The 18,112-nt window shown below is 34.4% G+C and overlaps 1 protein-coding gene and 1 long non-coding RNA gene across 6 annotated transcripts in view; one reads left to right on the top strand and one right to left on the bottom strand.

Annotated features, from left to right (window-relative positions):
* The window catches only part of LOC308198552 (sodium channel protein type 1 subunit alpha), a 103,992-nt gene extending 98,634 nt beyond the window's left edge, over window positions 1-5,358 (bottom strand). For all 5 annotated transcript variants that reach the window (XM_080601143.1, XM_080601147.1, XM_080601145.1 and 2 more), the window contains exon 1: window positions 5,226-5,358. The gene's annotated coding sequence lies outside the window, so the exon portion shown is untranslated. The remainder of the gene's footprint in view (window positions 1-5,225) is intronic.
* LOC308198593 overlaps window positions 1-18,112 on the top strand; it is a 119,192-nt gene that overhangs the window by 16,983 nt on the left and 84,097 nt on the right. Inside the window, exon 5 of the long non-coding RNA XR_013954037.1 lies at window positions 1,111-5,759. This is a non-coding gene — a long non-coding RNA (uncharacterized lncRNA). The remainder of the gene's footprint in view (window positions 1-1,110; window positions 5,760-18,112) is intronic.

Below are 18,112 nucleotides of genomic sequence, written 5' to 3'. Positions count from 1 at the left end.
ACTCAAAATGATCCTTAAAATTTGAAATACTAGAGAGATGTCAAGAAATCATTGCTGATTCCAACTGATCATTCCCAAAAATCTTTTCATTCATGGAGGATATTTCTGGAAATGGTGAATTGCCAGATGTTTATAAATACAGATTTATCACTAGGTTAAAAGGCAGAATAGTTACACCTCAGCTTGGAATTTTAATACGAATTCCTCCAGTATTTGCTACAGTTTGGGCATATTTGACATTTTACAGGCATAGCTCCTGCAATATGCTCCATTTTGAAATAAGCTGAACACCAAAATGAAAAAAAATAAAGTAGAATCTGGATAGCTTAAACAATAAATACAGCGTAGTAAAAGTCTTTTAGGTACACTTAGGTGTCTACAGGTTTAGTCCTGAACATAACACTGAACATATTAAGTTTCTCTCCAGCTTAATAATAATTTCAGTGTATCATGAAAGCATGCAGTTTACAGCAGTCCTAAAAGGACCTTCTTTAAGTATCAGTAGAGGTGCAGAATAAGATGCTTAATAAAACCACTGACTTCAAGAAATCTTCAAATATCTTTAGCAAAATACTGAAGGCTTTTTTAGGTAGCATTTCCTTCAGCTCAGATTTCACTGGACACACTGCTATGACCAGGTGCTCAGGTTCAGCTCCACCAGTATTTGGTGTCAGGAAAATTAATGTTTGTGGTTGTCTTTAAAAGATCCTTTCATGGCTCCTTGAACCACAGCAAGTCATCTGATACAGGGTTTGAGAGAGTCCGAAGACTTTATCAACACAACAGCATCTTCCTTCTAACAGCTAAAGCGCTAAATCCCTTGATTGCTTATAATGTTTTAAACTTAAATGTTATACCACAATTGCAGAAAATAAACAAATGAAAAGTATAGATTTCTCAATCACATTAGCTGCTTCAACTCTAAGATAAAGTGAAAATTAATAAACATGATCTCCCTGCCCTCTCCCCCTCGAAATGCAACCTGCCCTTTTTACTGTCTGAACAAATAAGACATTACTGATAGCTAGTAAAATAAAACAATTTTCTAAACCAAGAAAGTCTATGATACTTGCATTTACTTTATAAACTTTTGATCACTTCTCCCTGCAGGTACTGTTACAATTTCTTCTGTTCTGAGTACCGTAGGAGCAATCACCTTAATGGACATGGGCTGAAGCGGCCACCCAACAGAACCAAAAGAGAGCATGTACACAACCTGCAGAGCATGGACATGGTTGTCAGTCAAATTTCCATTACTTCAGCCTTGAGTTTGCAATCTTGCAGATTTCAGATTCTGCAGACTTGGTAACTTTGCTTTAATGCAGATTTGTGGTTTACATACCCTCCTACAAATTTCGACCAGTTCTACTCTTGGTTCTCCCTCAAATGTGCAAATATTAAAGAGAACTGGTGAAGAACAGCACAGTAAGGTTTTGGCTCAAGTGCCACAAACTGCCCAACCTTAGTGATCACCAGGCAATGGGGCATTCTGGTTTACTTCAGCAGATGAAAGGATTCATCTGGAAGTCCTTCTCTGGTTATCCTTTGCAGCACAGTTTTTTTTTTTTTCTTCCTCTCTGACAGGGACGTACGAAATCCAACTTAAAAGAATGTAGTTTTGTTTGAGACTATCCTATTTCAGCTTCTATGTTGCAACAATTACAGTTTTATTTTAACATAAATAAATCTTTAACTTTTAAAAGCTTAGGTGTGCAACCATGGTGGTAAACCATGAAATCAACAAAGCAAAAGTGTGTTCTATATACATAGTTAATAAAGGGCTAAGAGCAATATTTTCTTTTTGAAATAACAATGTCTGAGGAACATTTTATTTGCCAATGCATTAAGAAATCTCCCTTGATTCTTCACAGTATTCACAGTAACTGTTTCTATTTCTGCGAATGATTTCTGCAAATTGCAGTGGATGTGGAAATTGGGTAATGGAGTAGTCCATCTAATATATAAAGAAAGAGCCATCTAAGATCCTCCATAGAGAAGCTGGTGAACAGGATGATCCAGGAGGCTTTTGTTGTTTCTAAACTATGTGAACACAATGTACTGCAGTCAGAAAAGCTATACATACAATCAAGAATATTGTCATGGAGAGCCAGGACCTGGAAAAATTACACAGATTATAGCAGTACTGAACAGAAGATTACTTCCAACTTATTTCAATGAAAACTGGGGAAATCCTCTTAATTAAAGACTAATAACTGCTTGCAAAAGTAAGAGAGCACATCTGCCAGCTGCTGAAAAGGTATCTTCAAAAGAGATAAACATAGTCCATTTCTATAGCAACTGATTTTTGTCACAATTGTAATGTTTTTCTCTACTAAATGCAAATAAAAGTTAGCACTTCTGGACAGTGAAATATCTGAATTTCTGAGAGTTCAAACTTACATGGAAGGCTTGTGAATTATAGTGTTACAGACTTAAATTTAGATGTTACATCAGATAAATGCAGTTTGCAGTCTTTCTTTTTCAAATTAGCACTAATGGCATATATTTGTCATCACAACATATATATATATATATCAACTACTCAAAGTGGGCAGAAATCATGTGAGATATAAATTTATTTATAGAAACTAATAGTCTAATTTGCTTATGTGGTGGATCATAAAAAAAAAGTGGTATTCCCATTGTTTATGCTAAACACATTTTTCTAAAATACTTCAATTTACACTTCCGTATTGTTTCCATGCTCCTCAGTTTAAATGGCATTTCCATGACTATGAAGGAAGTACAGTCCCTTGTAGATCAGAAAACACTGGTACTGTGAGGAAAAGTGGAGAGAAAAGTTTGTGAGAAACTCAAGCTGTATATTCTCATGCGCAGGAATATGCAAGCTATCAAAAGCAAGCTACTGATGTAGCCATGGATTGGGCAATACCATGAAACCACAGGAAAATACCAGGAGGAGGCAGTGACCACTAATGGTCCATATCCTGTATAATATTGGGTTCATAACATATCATACAGATCAGATTCAATTTTTCAGCCATAAAGTGATATACCAGAATATATTATACGTAAGTACACACAGGAAACACCATTTTCTTAGTATCCCAGTTCCAGCATCTGAAGCTTTGTGTGCTGAGAGACACTTTGCCTGTCCTGCTATGAACTACTGTGCAAAAAATAATAACAACATTTCCAGAAAAACACCATACATTTAAAGATAATGTTTTGTGTTTTTTTTTGTTTGTTTGTTTTAAATAGATTCTTTAAACAAGTAAGAAAAAGCTCCCACTCTTGAAACAGAACAATGTACTAAAATACAATAGAAAACTATTTTAGAACACTTCAGGCAGCAAGAAACAAAGAATGTGAAGTACATCATTACAATAATGAATGGCGCCTACCGGTTTTGTTCTAAGCTCCTATACTATACTTTTGAGTTTGTTTACAAGACATACTTCTGTATTCTGAACTATAAAATGTTGTCTATAAAATATTATATGGTGTAATATATTGCATTGCAATAGAGGTGATTTCAAAATACCAAAAGCATATCATATTTTCTTGAACATAACTTCTCGCTGAGAGTAGTTTATAAAGGCACTGGCCTGGTGTTTCTACTAAATCACAAAATAGATCTACCTAACTGTTACTAAAAAAAAAAAATAAATAAAATTAAAAAGTGATTAAGTAACTGATGAAGAGAAAAATGACTGCTTGGCAGTTCTTTTCCAGAGAAAGAAAGCTTTTAAATATGATTAGCAAATGATTAAAAATAAAATAAAATATTATTTTTTAATAATTAAATAAAACGTACTTACAAACAAGTGTTAAAATTGAATTCTATCAGTTATTTCTAGAACAGTGTGAAGAACCACTTTTTTTTTTGGGGGGGGGCGGAGGTTAGAGTGAGTGGGACAACATGGCATATTTAAATTAATTCCACTGTTCCCATTGAAATCTTATATTCATATAATCTTATATTAATATTCAACCTTATTTCAATTTAAGAAAGAGACCTTGGTATTTATTCCTAGAATGAAAAAGTACCTATTAGACATGAAAATTCTGTAAATGCCATATAGTCAATAGAAAATAATTTTGTATTTTTTTTTATTTTCTGTTTTGACAGCCATTAACATAGTAAATGAAATCTTGTTAGCAAACTGTTAATATAACTGATTGATACACATACTGACTAAACTTCATCTCAGGTAATTTTATTATTTCCCTATATTTTGGAATTCCTTAATGTGTCTTACATTTGTAGAGTTTAATTTTTACAAGGTCCCAACTGCCATGAAGAAGCCTCTGCAGTACTAGGGGAGGAAAAAAGTTGCTGTCCAAGGTACTGTACAAAACCATGAATTTTCTAATTACTCTTTCAAATACATCAAAAATATTTTTGAATGTATTTGATTCTAAGTGTCCTTAGCAAGCAAGCTATCCTTGTTGAAATTCCCTACATAATACTGCAGTATCAGTGCTATGCTGTTACTTTCCAGGGCCTCTTCTGCTGCATTCCAGTATAATCACACGTTCCAGCACCCGACAATGCTCTGTATGTATAATCCGTCTGAAAAAAATCTATCTTTCACTACAGACTAGTATTCAACTACATGTAAATATATATAGATCTTTGAATTCTATATGGTACATGTAAAAAAGCTACCCTCTAACATAAATCTAGCTAACATACTATTCTGGCATTCTGCAGAGCAGTCACTTGATGTAATTTTATCTGCAGTATTTGTCTTATGCATTTCAGAAGCATATAGGTTCATGCATTAATGCAGTAAATAGGAAATAGAATCCTGGATTTAACTGCTACATTCAAAAATAACCAAAGAGTGCAAGAAATTTTAATGCATTTTTTTCCATTTTGTTTAATAGAAAGCATATTTTTATTTTAAAGTGTAAAACAATGCAATAGCCAAGAACTGCAGTAAAGCTCTCAGAGCTAATAGCTATATCCAATAATGGTTCCAAACACCACCTTTAAGCAAATGGCTTATCAGTGAAATCAACAATAATCCCCATATGGCTAGAAAAGATGTTTGTTAAACAAACCCAATTTATGATTTATTTATTTGTAAATTTTCTTAAAGCTGAGATGCTTAGAAGAGCTACTACTCTGATAATTCAATCATGCTGACAGAGCTGGTTTCACCTAACAAATTCTCTCTGCAATTCACAGCATGGCTGACAGCTATCTGCATAGAAAAATAGCACAGTAACCATTTAAATCATGCAAAAACATTTACCCAAGAAGATGTAGCAAAGATCAGGATCCAGTTTCCAGACCCCATGAAGCATGAAGCTGAGAGAGCAATCCACTAGCTTGCTCGGGCCAGCAGTGTCTCTCCTACACTTGACCTAGACTGCCTTACATAATGAGGAATCAGTGCTGTATCCTGTGTGGAGGAGCAAGCTGAATGTCATCACTGGCAGAAGTAGGGAGAACTGGCAGCAGGCAGGCTGGTAGTTAGCATGGAGATCACGAAGTCTGCTTTCCCCGAGTGCTCTGGAAGAAAACACAAGAAGAGCTCAGAAATGCTGGTGTCATTCCTCCCCTGGAATGAATGACCGGAAGGACTGAGGGTGTTACAAACGTGAGGCAGAGAGCAAGTGCAAAAGCTGCATCTGTACTTACTATCAAGGTAGCAGAGCTCCTTTCACACTGTCTACAGGACTGCATAGCTACAGCTAATAAGAGAGCAACAGCAAGGAAAAATAAGAAAGGAGAGAGGAGAGACAGACTGCTGCTGCATACATTTGTCTGTATATTACTCATTGTGGTGAGTAAAAGAAAAGCATTGTTATAAGATAAAGTACTAGGATAAATTTCCAATGGGAAGTGCTGTTCCCTTACATAAATCTTACTGCATGCAAGTAAGTTGTTTCTGGGGAAACAGCCATTTGATATCTGTTTCACCTGGTGTTACAGAGGTTAAACTGCTTACTCTATAGAGATTTTGATATGTTCAAGAAAATGATGGGTAAGATACATTCCTGATTATGAAGATGTTTACAGTTATTTTATATATTTTCCAGGGAGAAGTCCTGGGATATTTTCTAGTTTATTATTGTTTGAAACATACTAATACTTCCTCTGTGGTGGGCACAAGAGGAGAAAAAAGTATCCAGGCTTAGCCAGCAGTTAGAAACTTACACAACCTTGTTGTTTAGAAAAAGCAGCTTTATATTAATGAAAATCATTGCTTATAACTTGTATTTCATATTTTATTTGAATATCTTAGTAGTAAGTAAAGAGCCTTAAACACTAATAATGCATATATAAATTATTGTTGAATGAATAGTTTTAGTGGTAGAGTTTGTCCTCATAAAAGAGGGAAAGGTTTCACTAGGATAGTACATCTTATGTTTTCTAGTTATATTTGAAACAGTTTTATTAGGCATGATCAAAAGTAATTGCAACTGGATGCAAATTTTTAAAATCACAGATCAGTATGGTGTTGACAACAAATATATCACCTGCAGAATAAAAGAAAGTATGACTTAATAATACTTAATGCCATTTTATGAAAGTACTTTCCATGAAACAGTATTTATGAAAGCAAATTTGATGCGCCTTCTTTTTTAAAGTAGATGTGATTGGGGTGAATGGATTAAATAATGGACATAATTTTCCATACAGCTCTGAAACTTGCTATGGGCTTCATTAAATGCTGGAGAAAGGAACTCAGCAACAACATTGTGGCAACATCAAAAGACAGATTGCTGAACTCAGCAAAAGTTGTAATATCACAAAGCACCCATACAAAATTATTCCTGCCTGAAAATTATAAGATTGGGAACACTGGCTGGAATTTACAGAAGTTAGTTTAGGTACAGGGACTATTACACACAGTTATGCCATTAGCAGGGTAAACACATGATTTCATCTGAAATGGGAAAAGCAAGGTGAAGGTGAAAGGAATAAAAAAAAAACAATTAAAAAAGATCTATTTTAATTATAATTTCTCTTTTCTAAATAAGCATACTATGGGCTTTTCCACCAAATGTGATCAAGTTAAACTTTTTTTTTATTGACATATATCTTTCATTAGTCCATTGTGGAATATGATTTTCTCTGCTTTCTTGAGAATGTCAAAAAAAAAAAAAAGGAAGATCAGTAAAGATAGATCACTAATAACTCAATATACTAACTGTGCAGCTAAATTATTATTTGGAAACAAACAAAAAGAAAAGCAAGGGACATATCATTTCAGAGTGATTTTTTAAACAATCGTTCTATTTGAAATCAGTAACTTTTTATCTAACCACATCAGCAAATAATATCAAAAATACTTTGGTGCATTTATTCTTTCATGCATTAGTATTGACTTCTGAGGGTTACCTATTAAAACCTTTTATAAATTCAAAAGCCTTTACTTTTAGTGTTGCATTTGTTAAAAAAAGAGTGCTAGAAAAACAAGAAAACTGTTTACACATTGGGCCCAGGTTAATCAAGAGATCAAAATATCAAGACCTGTATTAGGCTATGGGAACATACAATGAGGGCTTCCTTGAAGTGCAAAAGCTTGGTGATTCTGTTGATCATGGCACTCAGAACTAAAAAGCAGCCACACTACTCTACAAAAGACAGCTCAGATGCCTCCACAGCCATGGCATAGTTAAGATATCAACCCAGTAATCTGCCTACAGAAAATCAAAAGTTGACTGCATCAGGTAGAAAAAGAAATAAATTTTATGGAATAAATTATAGGTAAACAAACCCAAAGCACAGGACTTGAACAGAAAATGCTATCATGCTATCTGAATGAACAGACTAGCAAACTTGACTGTCAGCATTACAAAAACAATACGCAGTTTGTTTGATGTTCCAGTTTAAGCAAATATCTGTTAGACAAGTTTGATACAGCTGATTCCATCTCTGGCAAAATGATGTACTAGATAAAGCTTTTCCAGACTTATTTTCTATGATCTTGCCTACAACCTATATATCTAATTGCAGAACAATTACTTAGCTTCATCATACTTCTTCATAACAAGGATAAGTAAAATACATAGTAATCACTTGTAAACATTAAATTATTATCATTCAGAATATACCTTCAACCCATAGTTTCTGTCTGGAGTGTAAAAATCATTTACCTCACTCAGGATTTAGCTAAGTTGTTCTGCTATCGGGCTACAAAACTTCCTGCTTTATGATAGTTCTTACAAGCATTTTTGCTCTGGATTAACTTGGCCTGATCTTCTGCTGGCAAGTCAAGAATATCTTAATACAAATTGATAAAATAACTGCTTTCATATAGGGCTGTTAATGAACAACTGTTTCTGAGCCAGCTGCACTGATGATGTGAGTGGTAGAGTGTAATGCTTGACAGCGGCAAGAAAATAAGTCTTTTTTATCAGTCTCCAAACTGCATTATTCTAGTGTCCCAGTAGCAGAAAGATTTCTGTCAAAGTAAATAAGAACAGTTTAAAAGGAAAAAAAATATTTTTTAAATTGTATTCTGCAAAAGGATACAAATGATTGTAGGACACAATGGTTAGACTGGAAAAGAATGGATTAGATTGCCTATCACGCAAGAGCAGAGATAAAAATATAAATAAATGTTTGAGAGTTTAACATGTGAGTACTAAGTACAAAACAATCTCGACTGTTCAGCTATAACACGTCTTAAAAAGATACTGCTAGTATCACAGAATACTGTAAGCTTACGAAACAAATTCAGGAATTTTCCTTTCATGTAAAATTTGTCAGAAGTTACAATGCTCATCTCTAACATTATCCTTACTGGCTGAGTTTACTTCAACAGGGTTCTATTCCATGCTGAAATGAGGGAAGCAGTATCTCACAGACATTATTCCTGCCAACAACCTTGAGTAAACAGGATGATTTTTTTTAGACACCTTGCTTTTAAGATGCTTGGTGCATAAATAAATCATTACTTGAGGTTTGCTCATACTAAGATAGATTCCCTTTGGGATTTGGTAAAACATTAAAATGCTCCAGTAACACTGACTGGAGAGACTTCTACAATATCTTGAGGTGCAGTTTTTTGGTTCTCCACCACCACCTCTATCCTTCACTGACCTTGCTTTCTTTTCTCAAAATAATTTCTCCCTTGTGTTTCTGAACAACTTTCACAAGTGATTCAAGCTGAAATGTGTAAACAGTGGATCACAGTTTTCAAAAAACCCAATACCATAATGAAACTGTGTATTTAGACCTGATCTCGTGTACACTTATCAATAGACTGTTTTTTCCGTATACAATGAGTCCATTATCCCAGTCTCTCTGATAACATTGGACATTTTAATGTATGTGCTACTTCAGTTAGAAAAAAACAATAAATGCACTTCTCCTTTTTTTGAACTAGGTCGCAAAAGCTTTTAATTTGTTTCTTTGAATAGTACCTAACAGGTCAAGACCATTAAACAGCATGCTAAATCTACTTTGCATATACTTTTTTATGATTTGATCCAGTCATATCACAATAACGATCATTGGCAGTCTAGTCAAAAAGGAAGTTTCTTTTCCTTTACCTGACTAAAATTCGTGGAGTGTCTGACTAGAACCAATATCTGAATAGGCAGAAGTACAATTCTAAATATTATTCTTGAATAATATTTACTTACCATTCTTGAAACTATATTACAAAGTATTTTAAAAAGTACTAATATTTCCAGACATATTAACTTCTATGTTTTAAATATGAAATGTGTCAATGTTTTCAAGTCTCCTTTCTGGACTATTCTGTTTGTTTAGTATTCTACATATTTACAAAAAGATCCCTGATTTTCCTCCAAATGCTTGAGTATTCTGGCATTGATTGGTGAAAACTGAATCCCCATATTCAGTGCAAATTCTTCAAATAGGTATCACCAATAATATAATTTTCTACATACATGCAGTTTCAGATATTTAACATTATATGTAATCCTAAAATATAACTGAATAAAATATAAACCCAATAATAATTTAAAAAAAAGTTCTAAAATTCAGTTCTGTTAACATTGAGTAGGTCAAGGTGACAGTAATCTTAATGGTCACACATTGTTCTTTGACTTCTCTTTGGCATCTTTTCCTCTGCAAATAAAACTAGGTATGATAGCCTTTTAAATTTCTTTCCCACATTTTGGTAAGATTTATAGGGCTGCTTATTATACCCCTGAAAGTATATATACACTGATTTCCAATGCCACTGTTTTTGTACTTAATTCACAAAAAAAAAAAACCAACTCTGCTGTTTTGCATATTTTGTTATGTTTTGTTTGTTTATTTTGTTTTGTTTTCTAATAAAACTCCCTAAACTAGTCCCTGTGAGCTGAATAGTAAGTAATAATACATGTGTCGTTTTGGAGACTAAAAGTTGTAAGTCATCCACAAAAAACTTTTTTTATAAATTGTAGCATTGGTACTTTGAACTCCAAGCCGAGTTGGTGCCTAAGAACAATGTCAAGCAAATCAAATTTGTGGTTCAGCATAATAAATGTAACATTAGCACAAATAGCAATAAGGCTTTTTTTTTTTTTCAGAAAACATCCTAAATAGCCCTCAGCATGCATCATTTGTGATATTGATTCAGCACAGACACAGAACTGCCCAACACAAAATCTTGAAAGACCTACTACATGAACTGGTTCACAAGACTGGTCATACCCTCTAGCAACATGCAAACTACAAAAGACACAGAAAGATCAATGTCATTCTGAATCCAAGTAGCTTATTTTTCAAGTTCTTCAGCTGACATGGAACCTAGGCCTGTCAAGCAAACTATATTTAGGCCTGTGTTAGGTTTTAATCTCTTTTCAGTTCTTAGAAATATTTATAGTTCTAGAAAAAAAGAGTAGAATTCATATCTGGTTCTTTATAGAAAAGTGATACTTTTTGTGTTCTACTTTGCCTGAGATTTTAGAAATCTGCTTATTAACTGTAGTTAATAAGCTAGAAAAGGTGTGGGTGACTAGTCACGTGCTTTCAAAATATGTATATGTTCCCCACTAAAGATGATGTTCCTACTCCTGGATTCTGTTCCTCCTATATCCATCATTTGGATGCTTCCAGTAGATGACAGATTCTCTTGGATTTCTTTCTTTTAATCCCAGGAGACTGATAGTTAATTGAACATAGCTCAATCTATAAGAGCTCAAAATTGCCTTAAAAAGCCTGTGTCTCTGGCATCTGCAGCTATTTTCAATAGAGGACTTACTGAGCAGTAATCAGAGCTTTTCAGGATATATATTCCACATCCAAACTTTGGACATGCAAACTATGGTTACTGTTCAGCCGTTTTATCCAGCGGATTAAATGCAGATGATGTACAGGTCTCTAGGTCAGATCACGACTCTGTCTTTAGTTCTTCTCCATCAACCCAGAGAAAAAGACTAGTAAGAATGAGACAAGTCTTTCAGGTCAATACCTTTTGCCTAAACATGAAACCTGCTTCCATACCTAGAGATAGTGATCCAACATGCCAGATATTCCAAATCTTCTTTGTAAGTCGTGAGAAGGCCTTCCAGAGCAGGAGGATTTAGGGTGCTGTTAGTTATACCCTGCAAAGCCCAGGTTCTGAGGTCAGTCCTTGGCTGACCTATATGCATCGTATTATTTATTTATATAGCAAGATATTTCCTTGACAACACTCTTTATAGAGTCAGGCTTGTGTACACATTTCACTTATAGCTTAAATGGCCACGTCTTGTGCTTACGAGCACTACGTATAAGCTTTAAGAAGGATTTCAACTCTGTTTAATCTAAAGAAAATTCAGTAACTCCTATAATGCCTTCTTTTTTAAACCTGTGTTACCTGAATAATACCTCTATTTAAGTAAATGCTGAACTAATAACAACATAATAATTGTTAAATCATCAATAGTATTTTGAATCTTACAGGACAAAGAGTCATATAACTGTGTTATTTTTGGACAGATAAATTATTTTGCTTATCTTGCTCATCTTTTTGACACAGCTGTCTCTTTTTCATTCCCTCTTGTTTAAAAGTAAACTGAATGTCCTTGTGAGCCACTGTTTGGTTTGCTGTCAGGCAGACTAAAAATAAAATTAACAACAAATTGACCAAAGCAGTACATAAATAGCTGTGTGTTTTAACAATATTAGAATTTTATGTTTGTCTCTTTTGGATTGATTCAACACTCCCTCAAACAATGAGATCTCACAAAAATCTTTTGCAGAAATTCCCCTTTCCTCAGCCACTTCCTACTGAGTGGCTCTTCAAGATTCAGCTATCGCTATACTCAAACCACTAACTGGAGGTCAGCGAGGGAAAATACTTTTCCTATTTTTTCCAGATCACCTCATCTGAATTCAGCAATTTCTATTATTTATGACACTTTAATAAAACAAAATTCTTTATTGCATATTTAGTTCTTCAACTTTTTTTTTTTTAATTGTTATTGGAACCTGTGGTAACGTGACCTTGAGAAAACAAGTTTCTCCTCTTCATCCTCCACACTGCAGTACTAGGATGCCTCTTACAGCCTTGTCAGAGACCATGTTCCTCCTGAAAATCAGTATCTCAATTTACATCAGTTTTGAGTCGTTTTCTCCCAAAACACAAATTTTGGTCTCCTTGTGTCTAAAGGTGGAAGTAAAGCAATGCAAACCTATCTGCTCTCTTACCTCAGAAGAACTGACTGAAGCCAGCTAAAAGCTCCAAGTCTAAATGGAGTCACTTGGGAAGGAGATTGAGCTCTCTCCCACAAGAGATGCGATGATTCCTGTGGTATACTTAAATAGAAAAGTTAATAGAACTCTGCCTATAACCACAGCTCTGTGGTCTCAAACCTTCCTCCAGGATTTCTATTTTGATTTACCGTCTTTCTGGAAACAGTGGGTTTCCCACTAAATTTTCTGCAAACCTCCTCCAATACTCAGAGACCAGGATCAAGCCTTTTTTTTTTTTGCCACCCCCCCCCCCCCCCCCCCCCTTTAACATAGGACTTCCGTGAGGATGCTAACTATGCAGTAGCTGCTTGCCTAAGCAGGGTTACTCTGATACTGGTTGTAAGGGTCTATAGACGTTTTCCTTCTCCCCTCTCCTTGTGTCACTCAATCTGCAAGAGTAGAGTAAGCCCAGTCTGGAACTGGAACAATGTGTTTAAATCTGCCATTACCAAGAGATAATCTTAATTATTTTCAATAGGAACATAGAAATTAATGCTAATTCCTCATGATTTCACTCACTTTCAGCTACTTTCAGATAGTTAAATTATTTTAAGCAAAATAAAAGGTGGAAAATATAAAAGCAGCATTGTTTCATAGAACTGCAGTCCTCACAGGCTAGAATGCTTAGTCTGAGCTTCACTCCACTAGATTTAGCCCAGTTACTCCTCTACTGAAACCATGGATTTATTTCTTTTGACTGAAATCAGGAGGAGATGAAATAACTGGGTGACACGGTACAGAGTAGAAGCAAAAGAAATGTTGCCAGTGCCTCCAAGGGCAAGTGATTGCTAGGTGAAAGGCATCAAGATGTCCTGTGCTGCAGGATAGGATGGAAAATGCCCTTGAAAACTTTTATCTGCTGAGCTGCAGCCCCAAGCCTGACAATCACTTTAAAGCTGATTTCATGAGCAAGGTACAGCTGGCTAATTCCCACTATTCCTTCAGACTACATGTGCATTCCAAAAACTAAAACCCAGTGGCAAATTTATATTGCCTCAAAGGAATTCAGAACAAAAGGAATAAATAGAATACAGCTGACTAATCTGAGCATCAGGGAGAAGTTCTTTTATGACCTCTAAGGGACACAATTTGATTACAGTCATCTTAAAACAGAACTGTCCATATTAGTCGTAAGAAAATATTCTTTTAAGTTGAAATGAATAGAAAAATTGCTAAGCTAACAAATTTCGAAGTGGAACTGAACAGCCTAAACCTTGTTTGCTTTGAATGTGAATTAAAAGGCCCAGATCAGTGGTATATCCTTTTGTGTTAAGCTGTTCCAAAATTTATTTACAATAAATTGCATTTTACAAGGTGAATTTATCTACTATGAACTGCTGGTTGTTATGTTATATTACTTCGTTGACAGACATGCTGAGAAGTCCCAGCATAATATATTCTCCAGCAGTCATATGGGCTTTTTAATTTTCTCTTCAGCAAATTCATAATTTTAATTCCTTAATCCTGGATAAATCTCATTGCCAGTACCTCAAAACATTTTTGTGGCTCCCCCATAAAATGTTAGAACTCCAAAATGTTTCTTGAACAAAATGCAGAATATTCTGAAGAGACCTGATGAGATGCCTGATACCATCCTCATGTCCCTGCTTCCACTCACTGTTTCCCATTCTGTTCATCACAGGATCACATCAGCCTTCTTTCCCAGACCATTTACTTTAAGGCCATTTTTGTCTTTTGAATATTTCATTTATTCTTTTTTTTTTTTTCCATTTGAAAATGAAATTTTCTATTCTGTTTTCTGAAGTCCCAGTTGTTGTATCTTACATTTGGCTATACACAAACGTAGTGGTTAACTTAAGTTGTTAAAGCAGACTACCCAGCTTGCTCTGAAATAGCAACCTTGTTGACCTTGTTCTTTTTTCATGTCATCTATAAACTTTACCACTAAAAACATTACAGCATTGTTTATATAACTGACAAAAGTACTAAATAAACCAAATCAAGAACTTATTCATAGGGGGATCCTTCTTAGACATACCACTTAATTACATCTCCTCATTACTAATATTTAAAATTTATCAGTCCAGGCTTAGCCCACCTAATATATTCTCTATTATTTTCAAATAAAGTAAGTGCTTTACAAGGTAATACTTAGAGCCTTAAAACAACAACAACAACTATGCTTCTACATTTTCCTGTTTAAACAGATCTATGATCTAGTCAAAAAAGAATAATTTGACAAGATTTATCTTTATGCTGATTACTGTAGTTACAGCTTTAGCCTCTAAACATTTTTTCTTGCTCAAGTCCAAAATGCTTCAGTATTTTACCTAGAATTGACATGCATGTAACTGATCAATAGTTCTTTCAAATGTGATTTTTAAAGTTTATAAATTTGGAGTAAGATCGGTGGTCCTCCATTGGCAGTTCCAAATGTCACAATTTCTGAGGCTTGCTATAATTAATGAATAATACTATTGTTCTTCAAGCCTTCAGTGCTTAATCTTCTTTATTTCAGCTTTTGATATACAGTCATAAAATGGAGTCCATACCTGATATGTCAACATTCAGCATCCAGAATACCAAAGATAAAATTATTTACTATTGCTCTCCTTTTCTTCTCATTTGGTTAAGGATGTGTTGCTTAACTGTATTCTGCTATTCCGGTAAAATGTAATCTGCCCTTAACATTCACAATGATTACTGTTAGTGTACATTTACTTTTGAACCACACTGAAAATCCTCACAAATGTCTTTGGGAATCACAGACTTTATTTTTGGTATCATTTGGGCATATATTTATAGAGGAAACCTTCTGTGAGTCACATGAGTGCCTGTGCTCACTGCATGCCACCCCAGTAGGAACAGCATAACTGCCTTAAGTGAAACATGACAGTTTCTTAAAATGTCAATAGTAGGAAAGCATTTTCTGTATTTTTAGCAATCTTTTAATTGAGATTTGAAAATGAAAACAAGGAGAAGCAGCAGGCCTATGCAAGTCAGAAATGACTGAGATGTGACTCCTGACTTTGGAGCTGAAGGATCCTCTACTCTCCAAATTGTATTAATGATTCTGTTAATGTTTCAAATCTTTTAAAATTTTAATTGCAAAGATTTTTTTTGAATGGAAAAGTTCTCTTCTGGTCTTACTTTGGTAAAAACTATGCAAATATATTGTTCTGGTCCTATTATAAACCCTTGAAAGCTAATGTTCTGGACATTGCCATCATAAGCAGCAGATGAAGTGTCTGAAAGAAAATTCATTTTTGTGATTTGCTTTTCAGTGCAATAAAATTATAATTGGAATGAGGGGTTGGTTGGTTGGTTTTGGTGCCTCCCAGGAGATGCAGAACAGCAGCATTTTTTGAATCTCTTAACATCCAAAACACAACCAGAGGGCGCCACAAAAACGCGTGAAACTCGTGAAACAACTCAAGAGCAGTATAAAAGGTGGTCTTTCCTAAATGGCATCACACTGAAAAGTACAGTTCCAGCTATTTAGGATGCATTGGTAATGCTTTCATTAATTCAAATGCCTGTCTACCTTGCTTTTCATACTTTATATCCAACAGAATCCTGAAGTCCCAGAATCACGATTTTCCTTGACTAGGAAGAGTCACTAGAATACATTAAGCTTATGGAACATTTCCAAGATTCCTTCAGCATTTTCCCCAGAATATATCTTTCCTATTTCCAAATATCTTTGCAGTCTAACTGCTATGAATATATCAGTATTAGGGAAAGATTGCTCACACAATCTCGGGATAAATGGAGAATAGAGCATTTTCTGCATTTTTTGTGGTGATGAGAATTCATTGTTTATATAGGTTGAGATTTCTTGCCTGCAGAGACAAAGAGCTCTGCATAGCTATTGCAGGCCAAGAGCTATTGATCTTAGCTTCTTATTGAAAAGAAACAACGGGGAGTTGAAATAAATATAGACATATAATGTGACAGTCTCCCAAAGGATCTTAAGCTTGTAATAACAAGAAAAATAATTACTAAAGCTGACTTAGATAATTTTTGACCAAAATCCTGCAAGTAAACTGTAGAACAAATGATTAATTTTGTGAAAGAAAACTAATGATTTTAAAAAAAGATAATAAAACCTTTCATCTAGAACATGATCTTGCTCATTGAAACACTTTCAGGTGGGGAGAATTAGTTTTCCTCCCTAAATAATAAAAATAAAAAATAAAATAGAATAAATAGCTGAATAAAATGCAATATATAATACAGTAGAAAAATATGATTTTGTTTTTATTAATATCTAAATCTTAGAGTTTTATTGGTTTTGGTAAACTAAAATTCCTGAGCTTATTATTGGAAAAAAAACGCATAAAACTATGTATGACTTTTTCCTCTATTGCTGTGGCTCAGTTTTCATCTGTGGTTCAAAGTTTTTGCTACTGAAATGTTAAATGCTTCTTAAGGTATTCCTAGTATGCACCCATGTGAAGCTGCCTACTTCACTGCTTTTACTGCTGAAATTAGATTGCATTTACATCCTAAAATATAAAGTGATTGCAAACATTATTTTTATATTATGGTGTGTTTTGTTTTGTTTTAAAATTTGGCAGAGAAAGCAAAATGAAATATGCTTCTTTGCTTACATTAACAATTCTTTTAACCAGAAGAAATGGACACCTACCACAAGCAGAAATTTCAAACTGGAGAAATTATACTTAAAAAAAAAAAGCCAACCATAAAACAAACAAAAAACCCAAGGCATTATCAAATAATATTTTCAAAGCCTATATATATACATACACACACACACACACACACATATATATATATATAATGTGACAGGTATTGCATCTAGACAGGTATTTCTCCGTTGTGTATGCCTACATGTTGTAGTTCAGGCTTGCAATGCCTGTTTTCCGTGCAGATGCTGTAAGGTAGAAATACAGGAACAGAGGAAGCATTCCTACTACCTTATCTCTTGCTGCTTGTACCCAAATGATATGGAGATAAAACCAGTCTAAGCCATACCAGATAAGACAGTATAGGAGATAGGCTGGGAATGGGAACTTGTTTGATCATGAGAAATAAGAACTGATCAGAGACAGAAATTTTGTGCATGTGCGTGCTTCTGTACAGAAGAGTCTCTAATGGAAAGTATATATGCATGCTGTGCTGTTTTGCAATAACAACCTCTTATTTTTTCAAATGTGTCTAGTATCTAATATTTCTGTTTTCAGGAAGATTGAAGCATTGTATATCCCTCTAATTTGAAAATCCAAACAAATGAAGTTTCAGAAGATTTTAGCCTATCGTTACTTAAAATCTCAGTCAGCAAATACAAAGTAATTTGTTGGTAGAGCATCGTGCCCAAAGTTATTTTCTCCAACCATTGTGCAATATATATATCTGTGGAAATTAAAAAAAAAAAAAAATCTGTTTGTTGGAACTAAGCCTGGGCCTAATTTTACATATTGTCACTAAAGAATTCAGAACTATTTTTGCCAGCATTCTGTAGCTGTTGATTGCCTTTCAGTGCTGTCTAAATGGTTAGAACTAAAG

The sequence above is a fragment of the Anser brachyrhynchus genome (genome assembly GCF_964034855.1).
Source record: "Anser brachyrhynchus genome assembly, chromosome: 7".
NCBI lineage: Eukaryota > Metazoa > Chordata > Aves > Anseriformes > Anatidae > Anser > Anser brachyrhynchus.
The sequence above is the reverse complement of the archived record's forward strand: the minus strand, read 5'-3'. Positions and strand labels throughout refer to the sequence as shown.